We start from the raw sequence: 24760 nt of genomic DNA on the forward strand, positions 1-24760 counted from the left end.
TGTCCTATGCATGTCTTGATCTGTCTCTCCAATAGTACTAGGAGTATTGATTTTACCATCAGTTGTACAGTTGAAGTATTTTTATATGAAGAAACTCCAAGACCCAGGTCAATACAAAACACAGTCATATCAGAGAAGTTGCAGAAAACAAAGCTACAATGTGTGCTCAGTCACAATGAAAGTCCCCTGACTGCAGCATCATGAACTGTTTACTACCTTCACCATATAGGACAATGTCCCCTGTAATTGATAAGGCCCCAAGCTGAAGACATCCTACCGATACACACAAGATCAGTCCCTGTGTTTCTCCTGTGAAAAATGAACTGGAACTTAGTCTGCGCTCATGTTCGACAGTGAACCTTCCAGTGAGGCTCTCACTGACACCTCATACACCAGGTGAGGCTACACATGAGTTCCAGTAAGAAGTGAAAGCAGCTGTTAGCTGAGAGAAATGTAAAGCTGGTGCTGGAGCAGAGTTACTGTTTGGATTCACTCAATTTGACCGCATTGTGCTGAAGATCTTCTCTCTCTCAGACTGTTGACTGGGACACGATATCGTTCACAAAGCTGTTGTTCTTGGCCACAACTTGTGCTTTCAGCTTCTTCAGCTCCTCCTTGATGTCCTGGAGGGACATGTCGCTGGTAGGCAGAGCCTTCACTTTGGTCAAGAAGTCCTCGATGAAAAAAGAATTTGTACTTAGTTTTCTTTCCCTCTCATTACTTACACACACACACTCTGAACCGCTTGTCCCATACGGGGTCGCAGGGAACCAGAGCCTACCCAGCAACACAGGGCGTAAGGCCAGAGGGGGAGGGGTCACACCCAGGACAGGACACCAGTCCATCACAAGGCACTCCAAGCGGGACTCAAACCCCAGACCCACTGGAGAGCAGGACCCGGTCCAACCCACTGCACCACCGCACCCCCCTGTCCCTCTCATTACTTTTACTCTAATTATACCTCAGCAAATTTAAAAAAAAAAAGAAAAGAGATTCTTCTGGAACTGGTGACACTTTTTGCAAAGTCATTCAAGATACAGGAGAAGATGTTATATCCCATGTGTATTTATCAGCAGCTGTAAACAAAGACCCAGTCTAACCACCATGAAACCACAGAGAACATCAAGCGTAGCCAACAGACATCTACATGACCCGAGACCAAGAAGCTTAGTGTCATGGTGTCGCACCGGGAGGAAGCCATTGGACCCAAGCGCGGAGCATCATGGTTCAAAAGGGGAATCCAAAAACTGTGGTCACAAAACAAAACGAGGGTCTCCGAGTCACAAACGTAATCAAAGGGACAAACCGAAAGCCGTATTCCGTGAGTCAGGCATGAGATCATAGAAACCGTGAGATCCAACAGGAGAACTCAGGCTGAGCAAGGTTCCGCATTTGAGTGTGCTCCGGACCGCCCTTTTATGCAGTCGCTCCCTGATCAGCCGCAGGTGATCCTCATTGTGTGAAGGAGGGCGTGACACTTAGCTACCTTCTCCAACAAACCCACCAAATTAATAAATCCACCAAACCAACACACCGCATCCATTAAACCAACAAATCCACCAAACAAACCAAAGTAACAAATCCAAACCAACAAATCCACCAAACTAGCCAAACCAACAAATCCACCAATACACCAAACCAACAAATCCAAACCAACACACTGAACCCACCAAACTAACAAACCAAAACCACCAAATCCACCAAGCCAAACCAAGACACCGAACCCACCAAACCCAACACACCAAACTAACAAATCCATCAAACCAACACACCCACCAACCAACCAAATCAGCAGGGTACCAACATCTGGGAATGTGTTTGCAAACTAAAGGCTTCTAAGAAGGGCTTCTCAACATGTTATACTAAGCACTTTCTCACCTCCTACTGCATGTTTACATGGTATTTACACGATAGTGCGCTTATAATGACATATTCATCTTCTGCATGTTTGATTAAAGTAAACAAAATGTCTGTATACTGTTGGTATTGGTAAATAATACTTAATATAGATTAAATGCATTTCTTATATTTTTCTGATCATTTAAATTTTCATTCCAGGAAAAACCTGTAGGTGATGCTTTGGATTTTGGATTTCATTCACTACATGTGATTTAGTAAAAATCACTTTTGTTTATTCTGTGGGAAGATAAACTTCTTGACTGGTGTTATTTCTAGTTAGAAATTTACCAAGGTTAGATTATGTTCGTAGACCAGAAGTTCAGAATTCAGAAGCAATAATGGCAATGATGGTGGCAGGTAGTGACAGGAGGAGGGTCACAAGAGGACGACCACGGCATCTCTCACCTGTCTCTCCAAACACCTCCTCTTGGCATCCAGGCCACTGTCCTCATCATTGTCTCCCACCCATGCAACATCCTGAAACTCTTCTAGCTCGAAGGTCTTTTACCGGGTGCTGGCAATCACGTGCTTTGGGAAGTTTGCCAGTTCAGCTACATAGTTCCTAAAGCTCTGGACACACACGTCTGGTCCAGTGAGAGCCAGGACACTTTGAGGGACAAAAAGTGAATTAAGTTAAAAAGTGGAAACCATCAGCTCAAATGTATTTCATTAACATTTCCAGTTTTCTCATTTTTAACAGCATTTTCTTCATTGATCTATTCTGTAACTTTTCACTTTGCGGTGGAGAGACATTTACCTACCATGTCAACAGATGACAGTAAATACCACCAAAATGAATGTGGAACCCCCTTAATTTACCTCATTTACACAGTGTTTACACAGTGTTTCCTAAAATTGTTGGTTTTTTCACTATATTTGACTTTTTCTTTTTACAGAACTTAACCAGCAAATAAATTGAAAAATATCTTCTTTATTAACCTTTTACTCACTGGGACTTAGTGGGAAAAGTGACTTTGGAGTTATGAAGAACACCAATTACAAATGCACCTTGGGTTCCAGATTTGTGTGAGTTGAGGATCTGCTGTACAGGCATGAAACTGTGATCACACGTGAGACCGAGTGTCTGGCTGTGGGTGGTCGAGGGTGCGGCCCCACTTTCTGCACCTTGTACAGCATGGTCAGGGTGTGGTTGGCCGTCAATACCGTGATTTGCAGGTTGCACACAGTCGGCACCTGCTTGGCCAGGGCAGTCAGCGTGTGGAAGTGCATGGTGAACAGGCAGAAGGAGCACGTGGTGATGTGCTCCAAGATGGCCCATGCCATGCCAAAGCCGTCATAGGCAGAGGTGCTGCGACCCAGTTCATTGATGATGATGAGCGAGTCCTCCGTGACTGAGTTGGCTGAAGAGCCCGACAGAGAGAGAGATGAAGGCAAAGTGACTGAAGGGAAACAGAGCTGCTTTCACACCCAAGAGTCCCTCTCTGAACTCAGACATTAAAGTGCTGTCATAATTATACTGTGACCTTTGACCCCATATGCCGAAGAATGGCGGCCGTCTCCAGCATCTCAGCCATAAAGGTGGGCATGCCGTTGACCTGGCTGTCTCTAGCATCGACCTGGGCCAGGATGCTGTCGACCATGCTCACTTCAGCTGTAGTCACAGGGCATGAAGCAGCCCACCTGGGCCATCAGCACCATCATGCCCACCTGTCGGATGTAGGTGGACTTCCCCCCCCATGTTAGGATCTGAAGAATTGCAAAGGTCACATGGGAAGGGTCATGGGCGCATCTTTCCAGGATAAAGACTCAATTATGGGGAAGGAAGCCTCACCAGTGATGGGAGCAGAGACCAGAGACCAGTGATGATGTGGAACATCTCCTGGCCTCGTATGAAGGACATGTCGTTAGGGATGAAAGCTACGTCAACCTGGGCTTCGAAGCAAGGATGTCAGGCCGCCTTCTGCACCAGCCGCCTGGAGCCCTTCTCCGTCACCGTGGGATGTATGTAGGGTACAGGGGCCAAGTGGGATACCACGGTGAAGCTCACCAAAGCATCCAGTTGGGCGATGATCTTGCTTAGGGTTTGCAGGGGCTCCACACCACCTGGGCAGGGGGACAGGATGAAGGTCACAGAAATGGTCTGATTGTAAACAACCTGAACGTTTCTTCCACAGATGCCCCCCAGAGACTACAGTTCGAAGGCTTTCAGAAGTGAGCTGCTTACCTGAAGCGATGCTGATGATCTCCTTGACGACGGCATTTTGGGCCTCCTCGTACTCCTCCCAGCTTTTGGTGTCCTCCTTTTTCCAGGAGCTCAGCTTGCTACCAAACAGAGGAACCTACTATGCAGTCAGCAGAATCACCCCCCTACACACTCACACAAGGTAACCATGAACTGCTAACCCTCACCGCCACAAACCTTCTTCGAGTGGCCCAGCTCTTGGTGAATTGAATTCTATTCTTCTGGATGTCCAGATGCCGTCTTTTGGGTTTCAAACTTCTCGTTGTTGCGTAGGTTCTTCTCCTCTTTGTGGGTGACGCTGAAGAAGTAACCCAGCTGGGCATTGGACTCCAGTTTCACTGTCTTCCTGGTGTCCAGCTCTGGGGGGGATCCGAGACCTGTGCGCTGTGCAAGTACACACCCACAGTGCATGTGAAAATGCATTACTGAAAACATACACGTTGCTTTGGATACAACAGCATTTCTCTCATCTTTAAGCCAGAAGTTCAGGTCCTTAGCTATACCATGTGCTCCCCAGGTGTTCTGAGTGGTTGAGGGGTCAAAGGTCAGAATCACAGAGACTCACCCAGCTCTCAAGCAGCTACACTGAGCGAGACCTGCATGTCCTTCTCCAGCCGGTCCATGGTGTCTCGGAGCATACTAAGTGTTGGATCGAAGGATGGCTTCACCAGGAACTTGTGTTTCTCGATCTGCAGGGGGCACCATGGTCATCAAAGATCCTTTTCCAGCTTCATCAGTAGCACATACAGAGGTGTGAGGATAGGAAAGGTGAGGAAGATGGGGAAAACTGGCAAAGACTGGAGCAGGGGAAGGAAGGCAAAGGTGTCACAGTCCTTGATAGGACTGCAATGCCAAATGACAGAGATGGTTCATGTCTAGCGTCGTTTCAATTATCTCTTGGTATTTGTAGAATTCCAAGGTCAGGTCACTGAGCTGTGAGATGAATGCCACATTTAAGCAGGCCCGATGACGTCCTGTACAAATTGGAAAGGAAAAAACTTGTTACACAACTTCCAGTTCATGGGGTTGGGGGGGTTGGGGGCGTGATAATTAAACCAATGAAAATGCAACAATTATTTAATTTCATTAGAGAAAATAGACTCCAGTAACATTTATTAGCAAAAGGGATTTGAAATTAAAAAAATGTTAGCAAGTGATCTATCCATCCATCTATCCATTGTCAATAACCGCTTCTCCTGACATCAAAAATGCATACAGTGTATACATACTGTATTATACTTTCAGAAGGTGCAATATAACAGATTACAGTGGTGTATCACCATATAAACCCTTTATAATTTGTATATCTTATAATATTTAAAAAAAAAAAAAATTGGTGGGAGGGTCTTGGGATTTGTCCATCCTGTGTTTTATACACCTACTCGAACGATGAACCTCGGTGCAGCAAAAGGTAGGTAACAAACTAGGTTTGCTTGAGACTTTCATGTCTGCAGCAATGTCTCCTTCTCTTAATGTAATGCATAAATTGTACTTTTGCTGAGATGTACGTCGCTTTGGACAAAAGCGTCTGCTAAATGAATAAATGTAAATGTTATAATACAACAGGCTTGAGTAGAACAACATTTTTACCCATTACATAATTATTTTACTACCACAGCAGGTGGAAAGTAAATTTCCTTGCTGCTAATGCAGTTGGGTTTACTGAGCTGAATGTTAATCTGGAGAACAGAATATATGACATTAATAAATGTAAATGTAAAGCACTTCACAGTGGACCATGTGGTACAAATCACTGAGGGGTATCATGTACTGCTGTATCTCTCCAGCGCCTCAGTCAAGCCTGTCAGTTGAGCCACAGCTTGGTACACATAGCAGCAATCCTGGTATCCATCAGGTGTTCATCAGCAATGCACGGCACCCATTGCAGCTCTATGACAGTATATCAAAAGTGGATCAGATGTTCATTAAAAAATAAATATATTTGTTGGTCTAATTGTAATATATTTGTCATGATCGCCGAGGCAAGGAGGTGACGGACTCAAGCGCAGGGCTATGAACTGGGGTTTTATTTACACAAAGGGGCAAGTTAAAGAGTAGTCATTGTAACAGGCAAGGGTCGGGCGATCGCTGAACATCAGTAACAGAGACAGGAATCAGAATAGTCAGTAGCCGGGTAAGAGGTTGGGGAGTTCGATATGAAGAGCACAGAAAGCACCAGGTGAGTGGGAACAGCGGTTGCTCCTTTCAGAGGTTCCGCAACGAGGAATCTTCTGATGCTACCTTTTATCTTCTGTTCCATCTGCGGGCAACAGGTGTAATCGATGAGCTGGCTGGCGAGGACACAACAGAACCCCCCCGCAACGGCCGGCTCTTGATGCCCTAAGTTGAGAAGGAGGACACCCCTGCAGAAGGGATAATGAGTGCTGGACCCATGGGAGCCCGAACTCGGGAAAATTGTGTCCCAACTGCATCAACGGAGACCACAGGTAAGTGGGCATGTATTCCTTACCACTGGTTTCCCTGGTGGCTCCATCTTGGTGATCTGTGCCACAAGTAGGTCCTGGAGAAGTTGCCAATGCACGGGGGCCATGATGAAGTCCTGGGGCAGTATTCCCTCTGGTTTATTTGGTGTGGGCTCGGGGTCATGGATCCGAGACAGGGCATCGACCTTAGTATTCTTAGACCCTGGTTGATATGAAACATGAAGTGAAACCTCATGAAAAATGGGACCCAAAGGGCCTGTCGGGTGTTCAGAGGACAAACTTTTTCCAGATATTCTAGATTGTGGTCCGTGAGTACCAGGAATGGATGTTTCTCCCCCTCAAGCCAGTGTCACCACTCCTCTAGTGCCAGTTTAATGGCCAGGAGTTCCCGGTTCCCAATATCATAATTGCGTTAGGCCGGCATCAGCTTACGGGAAAAGTAGGCACAGGGAAAGAGCTTTGGCAGGTCCCCTTGTCATTGTGACAACACCGCTCCTATCCCCAAGAGAGAGGCGTTGACCTTGACCACGAAAGGTAGAGAGGAGTCAGGATGCTTGAGCACCGGCGCCAAGGTGAAGCATGCTTTCAGGGTCTGGAAAGCCCTCTCGGCGGCCTCACTCCAGGGCAGTCGGGGCCTTTTGCAGGGGTGAGGGCTGTGAGTGGGGCTTCCAGGGTGCTGAACCCTCGAATGAAGTGGCGGTAGAAGTTAGTGGAGCCTAGGAAGCATTGGAGCGCCTTCAATGTTGTGGGTCTAAGCCAGGTAGTTACCGCACTGACCTTTTTGAGATCCAAGGCCACCGCCTCTGGGCTCAAGATATACCCCAGAAAGGAGACCTGGGTCTGGTGGAAGAGACACTTTTCACCTTTTACGTACGACCGGTGGCGGAGTAGCTGCCGTAAAATGGTCCGTACCTGGTCAACGTGTTCCTCTCATGTCCTGTAGAAGACCAGAAGGTCGTCCAGGTAGACTAGCACGAAGCGGTTGACAAAATCCCCTAGAATGTGGTTGACAAAAGCCTGGAAGACTGAGGGAGCATTCAATAAACCAAACGGCATGACCCAATACTCACGGTGGCCCAGGGAGGTGCTAAATGCCATTTTCCATTCGTCCCCTTTGCAAATGCAGATGAGGTTGTAAGTGCTTCTGAAATCTAATTTCATGAAAATAGTTGCCCCGTGTATTCTCTCTAAGGCGGAGGTGATTAGTGGCAAGGATGTGGATAACAGACACACATTTGCAGAACCGCTTGTCCCATACGGGGTCACGGGGGACCGGAGCCTACCCGGTAACACAGGGCGTAAGGCCAGAGGAGGAGGGGACACACCCAGGACGGGACGCCAGTCCGTCGCAAGGCACCCCAAGCAGGACTCGAACCCCAGACCCACGGGAGAGCAGGACTGCGGTCCAACCCACTGCACCACCGCACCCCCCGCTGGATAACAGACCGTTATGGAATTTAAACCTCGGTAGTCTATACAGGGACGAAGTCTCCTATCCTTCATAGCCACGAAGAAGAAACCGGCGGAGGCATGTGAGGTGGAGGGCCTGATGAGGCCAGCCTGCAGTGCTTCCTTGATGTAATCCTGCATGGCCTACTGCTCCAGCAGTGACGGGGGGTACACCTGACCCCGAGGGGCATTGTTCCTGGCATCAGACATTTCCGTACACATCGCTGCCTGCCTGTTAGACATTTCTGCATGGATGTCTGATCACCACCTACAATTCAACCTCTCCAAAACAGAGATCCTACACCTCCCAGCTGCCTTGTCTTCCTGTCATCATCTCTCAATCAAACTGGACAACTCACTCATTTTACCAAGCTCCTAGGCTAAGAGTCTCAGAGTAATAATTGACTCAAGTCTATTTTTCTCTCAGCACATTGAAGCCACAACCCGGGCCTGCAGATACATCCTACATACCATCCACAGGATCCATCCGTACCTCACAACTGACTCTGCGTAACTACTTGTCCAGGCCATGGTGAGATCCCGTCTGGACTACTGTCTCTTGTCTGGCCTTCCTGCTACTGCCATCAAATCTCCACAGATAATACAGTACGCTGCTGCATGAGTTGTGTTTACTTGCTGAAGTGTTCCCATATATCTCCTCTATTCATTTCTTTGCACTGGCTTCCCATAGCTGTCCATATCAAATTTAAGACCCTGGTTATGGCCTACAAATACATCAATTGAACTGCTCCAAGCTATTTACAAGACTTGATCATTTGCTACACCCCAACCAGTCTGCTAGGCTCTTCCATATCTGCCTGCTTGGTGAACCCACGCATGAAAGGTAAAGCATGAAGATTCTCAGTTCTGGCTCCGTTGTGGTGGAACAATCCCCCCCTCTCATTTAGAACTGTTGAATCTCTGTCCGCATTTAAAAAGGTCTTAAAACTTACCTCTTCCAAACTCACTTTGCCCATGATCTCTTAAGTTCATGTAAGGTGTAAATGTTTATGGATATTACACGATATAAATTTCATAGTGTCACTGGGAAATGTGAGTGAGTTACTGATTATTCAGTGTTCGGGATTCTGTTAGATTCCAACAATTTTGGTGTTGAGTCTGATTCTAATTCCAAGTGTTTGGAACTGATGAAGTTGATTTCAAAAAGTTAAAAATGAAGGGAAAAGCAATATTGTAAAACAGACAATTCAGTGTATTGTCAATGACAAGGGGTCTTGACAGCTTTCGAAAAATCGAATTTATGAACTTGTACTGCCTCTAAATATATACCATTGAGAATTTTATGCATACATGCTGAACACCGTCATAGAAAGTGTAGTTAAAAAAAAAATATTTAAAGTGATCCTGCTGAATTTTTAAACTTATTTCTAAGTTCTGAATGTGCAGCACACTGTCGATAAGAAGAGGACCCTGACTGGTGAACTCACAGACTCTTAAACACCTATGATGGAAACTAATGTACAAGGAAGCAGTCAAAATTATTGTCTGTTCTTATCAATAGTGTGCTGCAGGTGCAGATACTTTAAACAGAATTACAAATTACAATGCAAGAACAAGATAGGTTTGACATCTGAGCTCTTCAGAAAAGTGTGTCTTTTTGATAGAAGATCACCAGCTTTGGAAATGAGTCACTCGCTCTGGACGGATGTTTTTTATTATGGACTGGACCTCTGTCCTCATGTTCAGCCCAGCAGTGATTTGACAAAATGTCCTGTGTGCTCAATCCATGTCTGAATTCAGACGACAGCAGCACTATCGTTTTAGTTAAACTTTCCAAATTACTTGGTATGAATCACAGATTCACATAAACAAATTTAAACATTAATGGTAGACTGCAAATTTATTTGGAAATATAATTTGGAGAGCTGCTGAAATGAGCTGGATAACAAGGGCTAAACTTGAACCTCACTTTTCTCTGTCAGCTCCTTGGGATGGGAAGCCTTTAGATATTTTATCATTGGTGATGCTCTTTTATTATATGTCAGCATTTTGTTACAAATGCTACAATTCACTTTTCAACTTGTCTAAAGAACAACCAGTCAAGTCTGAAATAAAGTTCTTTTACTTCTCTGTTCTCATGTTGTCTGTGCTGGCGGGAATAGGCCGGCACAGCTTTTGTTGGACACATGCTCATGCAGAATTAATTTTATTGTGACAGATCGACTGCAGAACTTTGCAATGGAGTCTTTTCGGGATCGACTCTCAGCCCTAGCTGTTGCACTTCTTAATTTTTGTACCTTGAAGCAGAAGTATTAATATTTACTAGGGGCTCTGCAGGAATGGAATTTGAGTCTTTTATTAATTTTGTGGGGTTGAGTCTGTATCTTTCCATGCTGAGAATATTAATATTTTTAGAAGTAAACAACACCTGCATCTGGGGAGTTGAACTTCCATGGTTGAACTGTCATGAAGAGGTTAATTCTGGTTGAACTGCAAAACTAGTTTGACCTGCCTGCAGAACGAGAGTGAAACTAACAGAAAAAATTCAGAACTGGAAAGAGGTAAAGAAACAATCTGTCAAGTGACATCTAGAGGTTTGTCTCTGGATGAAGAGCTCATTTGCTCTGTGTGCTGTGAGATCTTCAAGGATCCTGTTCTACTACTATGTAGTCACAGCTTCTGTAGATCCTGTGTGCAGCAGTAGTGGGAACAGAGGAGCTCCAGAGAGTGTCCATTGTGTAGGAGAAGGTCCTCTATTGAAGATCCCCCACCAAATGTAGTTCTAAAGAATATTGTGGAAACATACCTGAAGAGAAAGAGTGAGGCTGAAGCTGTAGAGAAGAGCAATAGTTGCTGCAATGTTCATGGACAGAAACTTCTTCTCTTCTGTGTTAAAGACCAGGAGCCCATTTGCTTTGTGTGTCAGATGTCAAAAAAACACAGAAACCATCAGCTCTGTCCAGTGGAAGAGGCTGCGGCAGATATGACGGTATTTTACTACATATTTCAATATTAAAATGGTGAAATATTTTCTTTTGAAATCTATTGATCTGAAACCTGGGTACATGAGAGATGTATCCATTCTTGTACTTGAGGAGATCAGCCTGTACCAGAGTAACTTGAATTATTCACAGTACAAATGTGTCTATAGTGTCTGTCCAAACCACTCGCCCCATACGGGACACGGGGAACCGGAGCCCAACCCAGCACACAGGGCGTAAGGCCGGAGGGGAAGGGGACACACCCAGGATGGGACACCAGTCCGTCGCAAGGCACCCCAAGCGGGACTCAAACCCCAGACTGACCAGAGAGCAGGACCCGGTCCAACCCACTGCGCCACCGCGCCCCCCATAGAATGTTTAATAATCATAACAAATCAGTTTATTTTACACCTGGATGACTGACTTCAGAGAGAGTAAAAACAGTGTTGTCATGGCGATAGACAGGATTAAACAATGGATTCAAGTGGTGCTCGTATTGCTTTATTGATGGTCCGGCGAAAGAATGGTCAGAGAACAGGCGAGGGTCCGTTGATGAACATATGTTGTCCAAAGGAGAGTACCAACAATCGTCGTCAGCAAGGCAAGGCAAAAAGATAATAAACCGGGAAAGCAAGAATGCAGGGAATTAGGAAACAAACAGGAATGTAGCATTGTGGTTTCTCTTTGAGAGGTTCTGCACTGACGAGCTTCTGGGGTGCTCTTTTATGCTGGGCCCTCTTGATCGGCAGCAGGGGATGCTGGGGGACGGGTGGATGAGGGCATGACAAGTGTGAAACAGTAGTGTGAAAATACAGTATATGTCTACTTTTCCAATTTATAAAAATTTAAAAGATACTTGAATTCCTTCTGTAAAACATTGTACTGTACACCTATACTGGTAATTCACTGAAATAATGGTCATAAAAGAGTCAGGACTCACAGAGTGGAAATTTTTTATTAAGCATAAAACACAGAACTGGAACAAAATGAAACAATCACATATTAGTTTGTTTCTCAAGTGTCGATCTGTACATTTTATTCCAGGAACAACTCAAGACTGCACTGAAACAGTAAAGGAAAAACTGAAAAAGTTCAATGAAGCTAAAAAACTGTGTGAAAAAACAGTGAAACACATAAAGGTAAAAAGATGATTTATTAAAGTCTTTATATGAATCAGTGAGTGAAGAGGTCTTTCCCATCAGCACACTGATTCTACAGTTTGGAAAGGACATGTTCTGTTGTGTTGTTCTTTCTGTGAGAGACACTAACTGGTATCATTGTCATGATGATGATCTACCTGAACTGACAGCTGTATTGACTTCTCCTACAAACCCATGAAGCACTTTAGGGAGACACCAGTAAGAGATGAAGATCCTCAGATCAGCAGGAGATCTCCTACATGGTGTCATGTGTATAGTGTAAAGAAAGCAGTGTGTTTGGCAGGGGGGTGTATCAGGGGAGCTTCTCTTTTGAATGGATCCACACAGACATGGGGAGGACTGGTGATGATTAGATGTCACACAGAATTGGAACCAACTACTAAATGTCCATATGAGGAGGACTGAAGAGTTAAGAGTGATACTGAACTGTACAGTTTGTATTAAATGTGACTGTAATTTTCAGAATCAGGCTCAACACACAGAGAAACAGATAAAGGAGGAGTTTGAGAAGCTCCACCGGTTCCTGCAAGATGAACAGGAGGCCAGATTGGCTGCACTGAGGGAGGAAGAGGAGCAGAAGAGTCAGAGGATGAAGGAGAAGATAGAAAACATTTCCAAACACATCTCCATCCTGTCAGACAGAATCAGAAAGGTTGAGGAAGATCTGAACAATGAAGATACCAAATTCCTGATGGTACGATGATGGTTTATTACTACTTTTTTCTTTGACACTGATTGAGTGAACACACTGAATTATTTTTATTTCTGTCTTTTCCAGACCTACAACAGCACAAAGCAAAGGTAATCATTTTAATTAGTATTTTTAAAAATTTTATTCAATTCCCTTTAAATCCCACATCATCATTCAGTCCTGCTTGTCCTTGTAGAGCCCAGAGTGAAGTGCAGGATCCAGAGGTGCTTTCACGGGCGCTGATAGATGTGGCCAAACATCTGGGTTCTCTGAGCTTCAGAGTCTGGGAGAAGATGCTGCACATTGTCACATACAGTGAGTGCTGGGCACCCAGTAGAAGCCCTTTTATATACTAAATGGTTGTGTTTAAAAAGCAGCACTAGTGGGGTTTATTTTTTTTTATTATTTTATAGAAGGTTACAGTAGGTGGGCTCTGTCAGCATTACAAGGTTTATTCAGGTGTTTGTTCTTTAGATAATTTTTGTGAGCTGCAATTTTCACCCCTGATGGAAGGTTTGGGTTTCAAATTTAGTAAATTACCTGTAAGACTGGATATTGACTCTAAACTGTGTTTCGAAGTAGCTGGTGAAAAGTACTTTAAGTTTTACTGCCTGTTTCTTTACCCTTGTGTGTGTGTGTGTGTGTTTTCTTGAGAAGAATGTAATAAAACAGGGTGCTTGTCAGATTGTAGGATAAGCTGAAGATAACTATAGACAGTCTGAAACATTTACATTTACATTTATTCAATTAGCAGATGCTTCTTTCCAAGGCAACGTACATCAAACGTACATAGAAAATACAAAGTGTTTACATTCCATTAGCAGAAAGAGGGACTGAGACTCTGACACTTCTCTTGAAACAGATTCAGATCCTCCACTGGACCTGTTCAAATGCGTAAATATCAATATATCAATATTTGTGACACTTTGACAAAAAGACTAAAATTTAAAAAGGTTTTGCTTGGAAACGAAATCATGAGATGGGATTTCAACACCAACTTAAATTTAAAATTATTACTTCTCACAGAGGGGGGTGCAGTGGCGCAGTGGGTTGGACTGGGTCCTGCTCTCCGGTGGGTCTGGGATTCGAGTCCCATTTGGGGTGCCTTGCGATGGACTTGTGTCCCGCCCTGGGTGTGTCCCCTCCCTCTCCAGCCTTACGCTCTGAGTTGCCGGGTTAGGCTCCGGTTCCCCACAACCCCCTATGGGACAAGCAGTTCAGACAGTGTGTGTGTGTGTGTGTGTGTACTTCTCATAGATTGGATTGAAGTCACACATTTTTTGAACATCCAGAAAAACTTTTTCTATTCTTAAAGCAGAGTGAAGCTTCAATAATTTGTTTCTAATTTCACTCTATGTGCTCAGTCAAACCGGGGGTGCAGGTGGAGCGGGTTTGCCCGGGTCCCGCACTCTGGTGGTTCTGGTGTTCAAGTCCTGCTTCAGCTGCCTTGTGACGAACTGGTGTCCTGTCCTGGGTGTGTTCCCTCCCCCCTCAAGCCTTGTGACCTGTGTTGCCAGGCTGGGCTCCGGTTTGCCGTGACCCCACTCGGGACAAGCGGCTTCAGCCAATGTGTGTGTGTGTGTGTGCACGCACTCAGTCAAGACAGTTTGTTTATAAACTTCAATGATATGTTTTAACTACTGACAAATGTCAAACTGAATATCACACACACACACACACACACACACACACACACACACACACACACACACACACACACACACACACACATTGTCAGAACCGCTCGTCCCATACGGGGTCACGGGGAACCGGAGCCTACCCGGCAACACAGGGCGTAAGGCCGGAGGGGGAGGGGACATACCCAGGACGGGACGCCAGTCCGTCACAAGGCACCCCAAGCGGGACTCGAACCCCAGACCCACCGGAGAGCAGGACTGCGGTCCAACCCACTGCGCCACTGAACCCCCCTACTTTAATGTATCATAAAATCTTAAATTTATTAATAAAATGTTTAACTAATGTTTTTAAATTCTGTGTGGATCCCACAGGTCCTGTGACTCTGGACCCCAACACTTCATCCCCCTACCTCTCTGTGTCCAATGATCTGACCTGTGTGAGATACACTGGAGTCAAACAGCAGCTTCCTGACAACACAGAGAGGTTGGACTAGTCTGTGAATGTGTTGGGTTCTGAGGGGTTTACTTCAGGAAAACACAGGTGGGAAGCGGAGGTGGGAAACAAAAACGGCTGGGATGTTGGAGTGGTGAAAGGGTCCATCAACAGGAAGGGGGAGATCACATATGGGCCAAAGAATGGATTCTGGGTTGTTGCTCTGAGGAATGGAGATCAGTATGTGGCATCCACCTCACCACCAACATGTCTCACACTGAAGAAGAAACCCCAGAGGGTCCGGGTTCAGCTAGACTATGACGGGGGGAGGTGTCCTTCTTCAATCCCACTGACATGTCACACATCTACACTTTTACAGACACTTTCACTGAGAAACTGTTTCCATATTTCTCTCCTTATTTAAATAAAGATGGAACAAACCCTGGAGCTCTGAAGATCTGTCCAGTGAAGGTGTCTGTAACTGTTAACTGACTGTAATGAAGGTGTTCAAGTTTCTGAACTGATATATTGTAAATTTTTCATTTAGTTTTGTTGAATTTCGCTTATAATGAAACCAGTCAATGTAAATGTGCAGAGAATAGGAATGATGAGCTGGAGATGTTGTGAAGGTGAAACAAAATCTCAAGAAATTGAAAAACTTGACAGTATTTGTTTGGAATGTGTTTTTGGGTGTGACACAGTGGTGCAGCAGGTAGTGCTTCAGTCTCAGCTAGGCTGTATGGTGTGGGTTTGAATCTGTGTTTAGTTTATATGTTCTTCTTAATTGGTATCTTTCCTCCCCAATGCCCAGTGACATGTTTCAGCTCAACTGGTGACTGAAGTGTGTGTGTTTATGCCCATTCTTCTCAGTTCGTGTGTCACATCCCACGGGGTCACTGCCCCTCCTGGTCAGAGGCGGCGCCACTCAGTGCCGCTAGCTAACGCTCACCTATCACCTCACAGTCTCGTAGGACATGGAGGTATAAAAGGAGCCAGCGGAGCAGAACTAGTCGCGGATTCTTAATCAGCAGTTCTCTTGTGCTTCGTTGGCGATTGGTAGTCTCTTGTTCCCTCAGTTTGTTTTCTAGGTGTGCATGTTCCAGTCCCGAGTGCCCGTCCCGTCAGTTCCTGCCTCTTGTTCTTCAGTCCTGGTCCATCGTTCCTGTCCGGTATTTCGTCACGTCTCAGGGTTGCGGTCAGACTCACAGATTAGCGTTTCACTGTTCACCGTAGTTCCAACACCGTGTGTGTTTCCTGGTCTCGTGTTTCTTGTTTCACTTCCACCGAGTGTCTTACAATACTCACCGTACACGTCTAACCTCACACTGCACGTGAAGTCATTATATATTTCGTCTGTGTTTGGACGTAATAGCAACGCGCGTCCGTGTCGGACTCCCGTCCGGACGCAACAGAAGAATCCGCCTGCTAATATGACTTCAGCGGAATGGCGTGAGCTGGCGGATCTGACAGAGGCGAACCAAGAACGGCTCCTGGTTTGCGCAAACGCCGCTAGCCGCCTCACAGATCAGTTGGAGCAGTTGACACGACTCCTCAGTCACGGTGGGCGGGGCGCCGATCCGACCAGTTCGCAAACGCATGATGATTGGCGGACATGTCTTTTTGATCGTCTTTATGCTTCCTCGGGTCCTCGCGCGGAGCCCACGAGCCCTGTGCAGACCAATGGGATCAGCGCTACTGAGCAGCTGTCCGTTCCCTTCCCGGAGGCTTTGCAAGGTAGTAGAGGTGAGAACCAGAATTACACAGAATACTCAATCTCCAGTCCAGCCTCTCTGTTCCCAGGGCCCTACTCTCCAGAGTCACCCCCTAGCCCAGACAGAAAGACAGAGAGACAGTTCTTCCCCAGCACCAAGAGTTTTCAGGTGCGTTCCAGGTCTCCAGTGGAGAAGACATCCAGCCCCCGATTGTCAAGACCACCCTCTCAGGAGTTCTCGCCGGATTACCGGAGCAACTCCGGGTCCAGCCGGACCCCGACGCCGCCAGGGCAGCAGGTGCCCTACAGCCCTGTGGACAGTGAGCCGGCTCAAGCACGCAACCTTGTCAGCTGTGCAGGGCTCGAAGAACAGTGCGTCAGACAGGGAATAATACGACTCAGTAACGGGCGTTTGACAGAGGAGGAAAGGAGGCGCCGTTTTCTGCAACGCTTGTGCTTTTACTGTGGAGCTGCGGATCACGTGCAGGTTTCCTGTCCAGTGCGGCCACCCCGTGGATCCCAACGGACCGACTTACTGGTGAGTGATGTATCTCTCCATACCTCCCTGTTGACATTACCAGTTACAGTATCCTGGGGTTTCCAGCAGCAGCAGACGGAAGCTATGGTAGACAGTGGCGCTGCAGGGAATTTCATGGATCATGATATGGCCGCGTCCTGGGGCTTGCCCTGTGCCCGATGCCCCAAACCCCTGGCTGTTAAAGCTATTGATGGCGCTCCAATCGGGTCGGGGCGTGTAGAGCAGCGCACAGAGCCCGTTACTATGCAGGTAGGGCCACTCCATAAGGAACAGATATGGTTCTATCTGATTAAGTCCCCTGATAACCCCATTATTTTGGGATATCCATGGTTATGCACCCATGACCCTATTATCTCTTGGAGGGAGGGGAAACTGCTGTCTTGGGGACAGCAGTGTCCCGAACACCTGGAGACGTCTTGTAACTCCACATCCATAGAGAGCCCTAATGCAGATCTGCCCCTGCAGCTTCCAAGGGAGTATGCAGATCTAGTGGCAGTGTTTAGCAAACACAAGGCTGCAGAACTGCCTCCTCATAGACCTTGGGATTGTGCTATAGATCTTTTTTCGGGCACTACACCCCCTAGGGGGCGGGTATACCCTCTTTCTCAACCTGAACATCAGGCAATGGAGGCTTATATAACGGAGGCACTAGAAGCCGGATTCATCCGGCCGTCTACCTCTCCAGCTTCCGCTGGCTTTTTCTTTGTTGAGAAAAAGGACGGGGGTTTGCGCCCCTGTATTGATTATCGGGGGCTAAATGCCATTACTGTGAAGTACCCGCACCCCTTGCCTCTTATCACGTCGGCCCTCGAACAGGTTTCCGGTGCTACCATCTTTACTAAACTGGACCTTAGGAGCGCATATAACCTGATTCGCGTTAGGGAAGGGGATGAGTGGAAGACCGCCTTTAGCACCGCCCTCGGCCATTATGAGTACCTGGTCATGCCTTTTGGCCTGGCGAATGCACCTTCCGTATTCCAGGCTTTTGTTAATGAAGTACTCAGAGAACTAATTAATCGCTCAGTATTAGTGTATCTGGATGATATCCTGATCTTTTCTCGGTCCCGTGAGGAGCATATTGGACATGTCAGGGAGGTGTTGCAAAAGCTGGCAGCACATAAGCTGTACGTGAAAGGGGAGAAGTGCCAGTTCCATGTGCACTCTGTGGATTTCCTGGGGTACATCCTAACACCCAACGGGGTCACGATGGATCCACAGAAGGTCTCGGCAGTTCTGTCATGGCCCCAGCCAAAGACAGTAAAGGACCTGCAACGGTTCCTAGGTTTTGCGAATTTCTATAGGCGCTTCATAAGGAACTTCAGTTCCGTTGCAGCCCCGTTGACTGCTCTGTTAAAAGGAGCCCCTAGGCGCCTGACCTGGACTCCTGAGGCGAGTCAGGCCTTTGAAGACCTAAAGAAGCGTTTTACTTCTGCCCCAATCCTGAAGCACCCTGATCCCAAACTGCCCTTTATTGTGGAGGTTGATGCATCTGAGGCCGGGGTAGGGGCAGTGCTCTCACAGCGCCAGGGAAGTCCCCTGAAGCTCTATCCATGTGCGTATTTCTCACACAAGATGTCGCCTACTGAACAGAATTATGATGTAGGAAACAGGGAGCTCTTAGCCATAAAGATGGCCTTAGAAGAGTGGAGACATTGGTTAGAGGGGGCTACGCACCCATTCTTAGTGTTAACTGATCATCGGAACCTGGAGTATCTGCAGAAGGCAAAGAGGCTCAATTCCAGACAGGCGCGGTGGGCCATGTTCTTCACCAGGTTCCGTTTCACGGTGACCTATCGTCCTGGCTCCAAGAACGGCAAGGCCGATGCCCTGTCCCGTTTGTTCGAGGTATCGCCTCAGCTCTCCCCACCAGACACCATCTTGTCCCCGACGCAGTTTGTGGCTCCTATCCGTTGGGCTTTATTGGACGATATCCAAGCAGCCCAACGTCAAGAACCCGGTCCCAACGAGCAGCCCCAAGACAAAGAATACGTCCCGTCCACTGTTCGGTCCGAGCTCCTACACTGGGCCCATGATGGTCCAAGTACAGGACACCCAGGGGTCAACCGAACCTTGAAGCTTCTCGCTGAACGCTTCTGGTGGCCATCCATGAAACAGGACGTACGAGACTTTGTCCTTGCCTGCACCACATGTGCCCAGGCCAAGGTCCCACGGCAGCTGCCAGCAGGGCTTTTAGAGCCACTCCCGATTCCCAACCGTCCATGGTCCCATATAGCGGTGGACTTCCTTACTGATCTTCCGTGTTCTGATGGAAACACCACCATATTGGTCGTCATAGATCGCTTTTCCAAGGCCTGTCGACTGATTCCTCTGAAAGGTCTACCTACAGCCCTGGAGACCGCGGAACTGCTGTTCCAACATGTCTTCCGGCTGTATGGCCTGCCAGAGGATGTCGTCTCGGACAGGGGACCCCAGTTCACCTCAAGAGTCTGGAAGGCCTTCTTTGCCCGCTTAGGAGTCTCAGTCAGCCTCTCCTCTGGTTATCATCCACAGTCTAATGGGCAAGTGGAACGCCTCAACCAGGAGGTTGGACGTTACCTGCGGAGTTACTGTGCTCAGAATCAAGCGGATTGGAGCAGATACCTCCCCTGGGCAGAGTACGCCCAGAACTCCCTGGTCCATTCGTCCACAAACTTAACTCCTTTCCAGTGTGTGCTCGGTTACCAGCCTCCGCTGTTCCCGTGGACGATGGAGACCAGTGGGTTGCCAGCTGTGGACGACTGGTACAAGAGGAGTGAGTCGGTGTGGGAATCCGCACATGTCCGTCTCCAGGAGGTGGTATCCCACCAAAAGGAGAAGGCCGACAAAAGGCGTAGGACTGTATTGTACCAGCCAGGGCAGAGAGTATGGTTGTCCACCCAGGATCTCAAACTGCATTTGCCCTCGAGGAAGCTTGCCCCCCGTTTCATCGGCCCCTTCAAGATCCTGAAGAGGATCAACCCGGTTTCTTACCGTCTTCAGTTGCCCTCGCATTATCGTATCTGTCCCACGTTTCATGTTTCGCGCCTCAAGCCCCATTGTGTTTCCGCCCTGCAGAGCCCAGCAGTTGCTCCACCTCCACCGTTGGATGTGGATGGTTCTCCTGCCTACTCCGTCAGGGCCCTCCTGGACTCCAAACGGAGACGGGGTACGCTGTACTATCTGGTCGACTGGGAGGGCTATGGGCCGGAGGAGCAGTCTTGGGTACCAGCACGGGACATCTTGGACCCAGCTCTTATTGAGGACTTCCATGAGTGTCATCCAGATCGGCCTGCTCCGCGACGGCGGGGGCGACCGCCTACCCGCCGGCGTTCTGCGGCTGGAGCCGCCCCTGGAGGGGGGGGTACTGTCACATCCCACGGGGTCACTGCCCCTCCTGGTCAGAGGCGGCGCCACTCAGTGCCGCTAGCTAACGCTCACCTATCACCTCACAGTCTCGTAGGACATGGAGGTATAAAAGGAGCCAGCGGAGCAGAACTAGTCGCGGATTCTTAATCAGCAGTTCTCTTGTGCTTCGTTGGCGATTGGTAGTCTCTTGTTCCCTCAGTTTGTTTTCTAGGTGTGCATGTTCCAGTCCCGAGTGCCCGTCCCGTCAGTTCCTGCCTCTTGTTCTTCAGTCCTGGTCCATCGTTCCTGTCCGGTATTTCGTCACGTCTCAGGGTTGCGGTCAGACTCACAGATTAGCGTTTCACTGTTCACCGTAGTTCCAACACCGTGTGTGTTTCCTGGTCTCGTGTTTCTTGTTTCACTTCCACCGAGTGTCTTACAATACTCACCGTACACGTCTAACCTCACACTGCACGTGAAGTCATTATATATTTCGTCTGTGTTTGGACGTAATAGCAACGCGCGTCCGTGTCGGACTCCCGTCCGGACGCAACATCGTGTAAAAGATGATGGCAGTAACTGTGGAGTTCTGAAGATCTTTCCTGTGAAATTCTTTGTAACTTATCTACTCTCATCTCAGTGATTTATTATTTTTTAATTGACAGATTTGTTGACACTAAAAAACAAATATTTAGGTATTTAGAGAATGGGTTCAGTAATTTTGTAAAATAAAATTAAAAACATTGTTGAAGCCTCACTTGTTTCCTGATCTGTCTCCACAAGAGCACAAGGAGTATTTACCATTAGTGCCATGTCGGGGTTCCAGAAGGAAGTAGTCGGACTCAAGTGCGGAGTACACGGGGCTTCCATCCATCCATCCATCTTCCTCTGCTTATCCGGGACCGGGTTGCAGGGGCAGTAGTCTGAGTAGAGCCCCCCAGACTTCCCTCTCCCTGCACACCTCCTCCAGTTCCTCTGGGGGAACCCCAAGGCGTTCCCAGGCCAGCCGGGAGACATAGTCTCTCCAACGTGTCCTGGGTCTGCCCCGAGGCCTCCTCCCAGTGGGACAAGCCCGGAACACCTCCCCAGGGAGACGTCCAGGAGGCATCCAGAACAGATGCCCGAGCCACCTCAACTGGCTCCTCTCAATGCGGAGGAGCAGCAGCTGTACTCCGAGCTCATCCTGGGTGACTGAGCTCCTCACCCTAATCCTAAGGGTGCGCCCAGCCACCCTGTGGAGGAAACTCATTTCTGCCGCTTGTATCCGCGATCTCATTCTTTCAGTCATGATCCAGAGTTCATGCCCATAGGTGAGGGTAGGAACGTAGATTGACCGGTAAATTGAGAGCTTCGCCTTACAACTCAGCTCCTTCTTCACCACAACAAACTGGTACAATGACCGCATTACGGCTGACGCCGCATCGATCCGTCTGTCGACCTGCCGCTCCATTTTTCCCTCACTCGTGAACAAGACCCCGAGATACTTAAACTCCTCCACTTGAGGGAGCAACTCCCCCCTAACCCGGAGGGGGCAATCCACCTTTCTCCGACTGAGAACCATGGCCTCGGATTTGGAGGTGCTGATTCTCATCCCCGCCGCTTCGCACTCGGCTGCAAACCTCTCCAGTGCACGCTGTAAGTCTTGATTCGATGAAGCCAACAGGACCACATCGTCCGCAAAAAGCAGAAAAGAGATCCTGCGGCCACCAAAACAGACACCCTCCATTCCCTGGCTGTGCCTAGAAATTCTGTCCATGAAGATAATGAACAGAATCGGTGACAAAGGGCAGCCCTGGCGGAGTCCAACACGCACCGGGAACAGGTCTGACTTACTGTCGGCAATGCGAACCAAGCTCCTTCTCCGGTCATACAGGGAACGAACAGCCCATAGCAGCGAGCCCTGAACCCCATAATCCCAAAGTATCTCCCACAGGATGCCACGAGGGACACGGTTGAATGCCTTCTCCAGGTCCACAAAACACATATGGACTGGTTGGGCAAACTCCCATGAACCTTCCAACACCCTAGTGAGGGTATACAGCTGGTCCAGTGTTCCACGGCCAGGGCGAAAACCGCATTGCTCCTCCTGAATCCGAGGTTCCACTATCGGTCGGATTCTCCTCTCCAGTACCCCCGGCATAGACTTTCCCAGGGAGGCTAAGGAGTGTGATCCCCCTATAGTTGGAACACAATCTCTGGTCCCCCTTCTTAAAAAGAGGGACCACCACCCCGGTCTGCCAGTCCAGAGGCACCATTCCTGAGCTCCACGCGATGCTGCAGAGGCATGTCAGCCAAGACAGCCCCACAACATCCAGAGACTTGAGAAACTCGGGGGCGGATCTCATCCACTCCCGGAGCCTTGCCACCAAGGAGTTTTTTGACTACCTCAGCAACTTCAGCCAGGGTAATGGACGAGTCCCCCTCCGAGTCCCCAGCCTCAGCTTCCTTTACGGAAGGCGTGTCGGAGGGATTGAGAAGATCCTCAAAGTACTCCTTCCACCACCCGAGAACATCCTCAGCTGAGGTCAGCAGCGCACCACTTCCACTGTAAACAGTGTTCGTGGAACACCGCTTCCCCCCTCTGAGTCGCCGGACGGTTTGCCAGAATCTCTTTGAGGCCGACCGAAAGTCTTCCTCCATGGCCTCACCGAACTCCTCCCAAGCCCGAGTTTTTGCCGCGGCGACTGCCAGAGCCGCGCTCCGTTTGGCCCGTCGGTACCTGTCAGTTGCTTCAGGAGTCCCATGAGCCAGCCAGGCCCGATAGAACTCCTTCTTCAGCTTGACGGCATCCCTTACTTCCGGTGTCCGCCACCGTGTTCGGGGATTGCCGCCGCGACAGGCGCCGGAGACCTTATGGCCGCAGCTCCGAACCGCCGCCCCGACAATGGAGGCGCGGAACATAGTCCATTCAGACTCAATGTCCCCCACCTCCCTCGGGACCTGGTTGAAGCTCTGTCGGAGGTGGGAGTTGAAGACCTCTCTGACAGGGGCCTCCGCCAAACGTTCCCAACAGACCCTCACTATGCGTTTGGGCCTGCCAGGTCTGTCCAGCTTTTTCCCCTGCCATCGAATCCAACTCACCACCAGGTGGTGATCAGTTGACAGCTCAGCCCCTCTCTTCACCCGAGTGTCCAAGACATATGGCCGAAGGTCAGAAGAAACGACTACAAAGTCGATCATCGACCTCCGACCTAGGGTGTCCTGGTGCCAAGTGCACTGATGGACACCCTTATGCATGAACATGGTGTTCGTTATGGATAAACCGCGACTAGCACAGAAATCCAATAACAACTCACCGCTCGGGTTCAGATCAGGGAGGCCGTTCCTCCCAATCACGCCCCTCCAGGTATCACTGTCGCTGCCCACGTGGGCGTTAAAGTCCCCCAGTAGAACGACAGAGTCCCCAGTGGGAGCGCTTTCCAGCACGCCCCCCAGGGACTCTAAAAAGGCCGGGTACTCTACACTGCCGCTAGGCGCATAAGCACAAACGACAGTGAGAGACCGTTCCCTGACCCGAAGGCGTAGGGAGACGACCCTCTCATTCACCGGGGTAGACTCCAACACATGGCGGCTGAACTGGGGGGCTATTAATAAGCCCACACCAGCCCGCCGCCTCTCACCTTGGGCAACGCCAGAATAGTGGAGCGTCCACCCCCGATCGAGGAGAGTGGTTCCAGAACCCAAGCTGTGAGTGGAAGTGAGCCCGACTATATCTAGACGGTATCTCTCGACTTCCCGCACCAGCTCAGGCTCCTTCCCCGCCAGTGAGGTGACATTCCAAGTCCCAAAAACCAGAGTTGGCGCCCGAGGTTTGGGTCGGCCGGGCACTCGGCCCCGACCACCGCCCAAAACACAATGCACCGGCCCCTTACGGTTTCTCCGGCAAGTGGTGAGCCCACCGAAGAGCGGCTCCACGTCATGGCTTCGGGCTGAGCCCGGCCAGGCCCCGTGGGCATAGACCTGGCCACCAGGCGCTCGCATGCGAGCCCCCCCCCCAGGCCTGGCTCCAGGGTGGGGCCCCGGTGACCCCATACCGGGCGGGGTAAACGAAAGCCTTGATTTTTCCTTCATAAGGGGTTTTTGAACCGCGCTTTGTCTCATCTGTCATCCAGGACCTGTCTGCCATGGGAGACCCTACCAGGGGCATATAGCCCCAGACAACATAGCTCCTGGACTCATTCAGGCACTCAAACCCCTCCACCACGGTAAGGTGGCGGTTCACGGAGGAGAGCAAACTCCCATGTCGCCTCAATTATCTGTGAGAGGGTAAAAAGTTGGTCCATTTTTTCCACGGTTAGGATGGTATTCGCATTATTCCTCTTCAATCCA

The 24760-nt window shown here is 48.7% G+C and overlaps 2 pseudogenes; one reads left to right on the top strand and one right to left on the bottom strand.

The window, feature by feature from the left end:
* Window positions 1–530: 530 nt before the first annotated feature.
* Window positions 531–8136, bottom strand: LOC108930869 (DNA mismatch repair protein Msh2-like; annotated as a pseudogene).
* LOC108930870 (E3 ubiquitin-protein ligase TRIM39-like) lies at window positions 8135–15661 on the top strand (annotated as a pseudogene).
* The last annotated feature ends 9099 nt before the right edge of the window (window positions 15662–24760 follow it).

This window comes from Scleropages formosus, chromosome 3 (assembly GCF_900964775.1).
Source record: "Scleropages formosus chromosome 3, fSclFor1.1, whole genome shotgun sequence".
Taxonomy (NCBI): Eukaryota; Metazoa; Chordata; class Actinopteri; order Osteoglossiformes; family Osteoglossidae; genus Scleropages; species Scleropages formosus.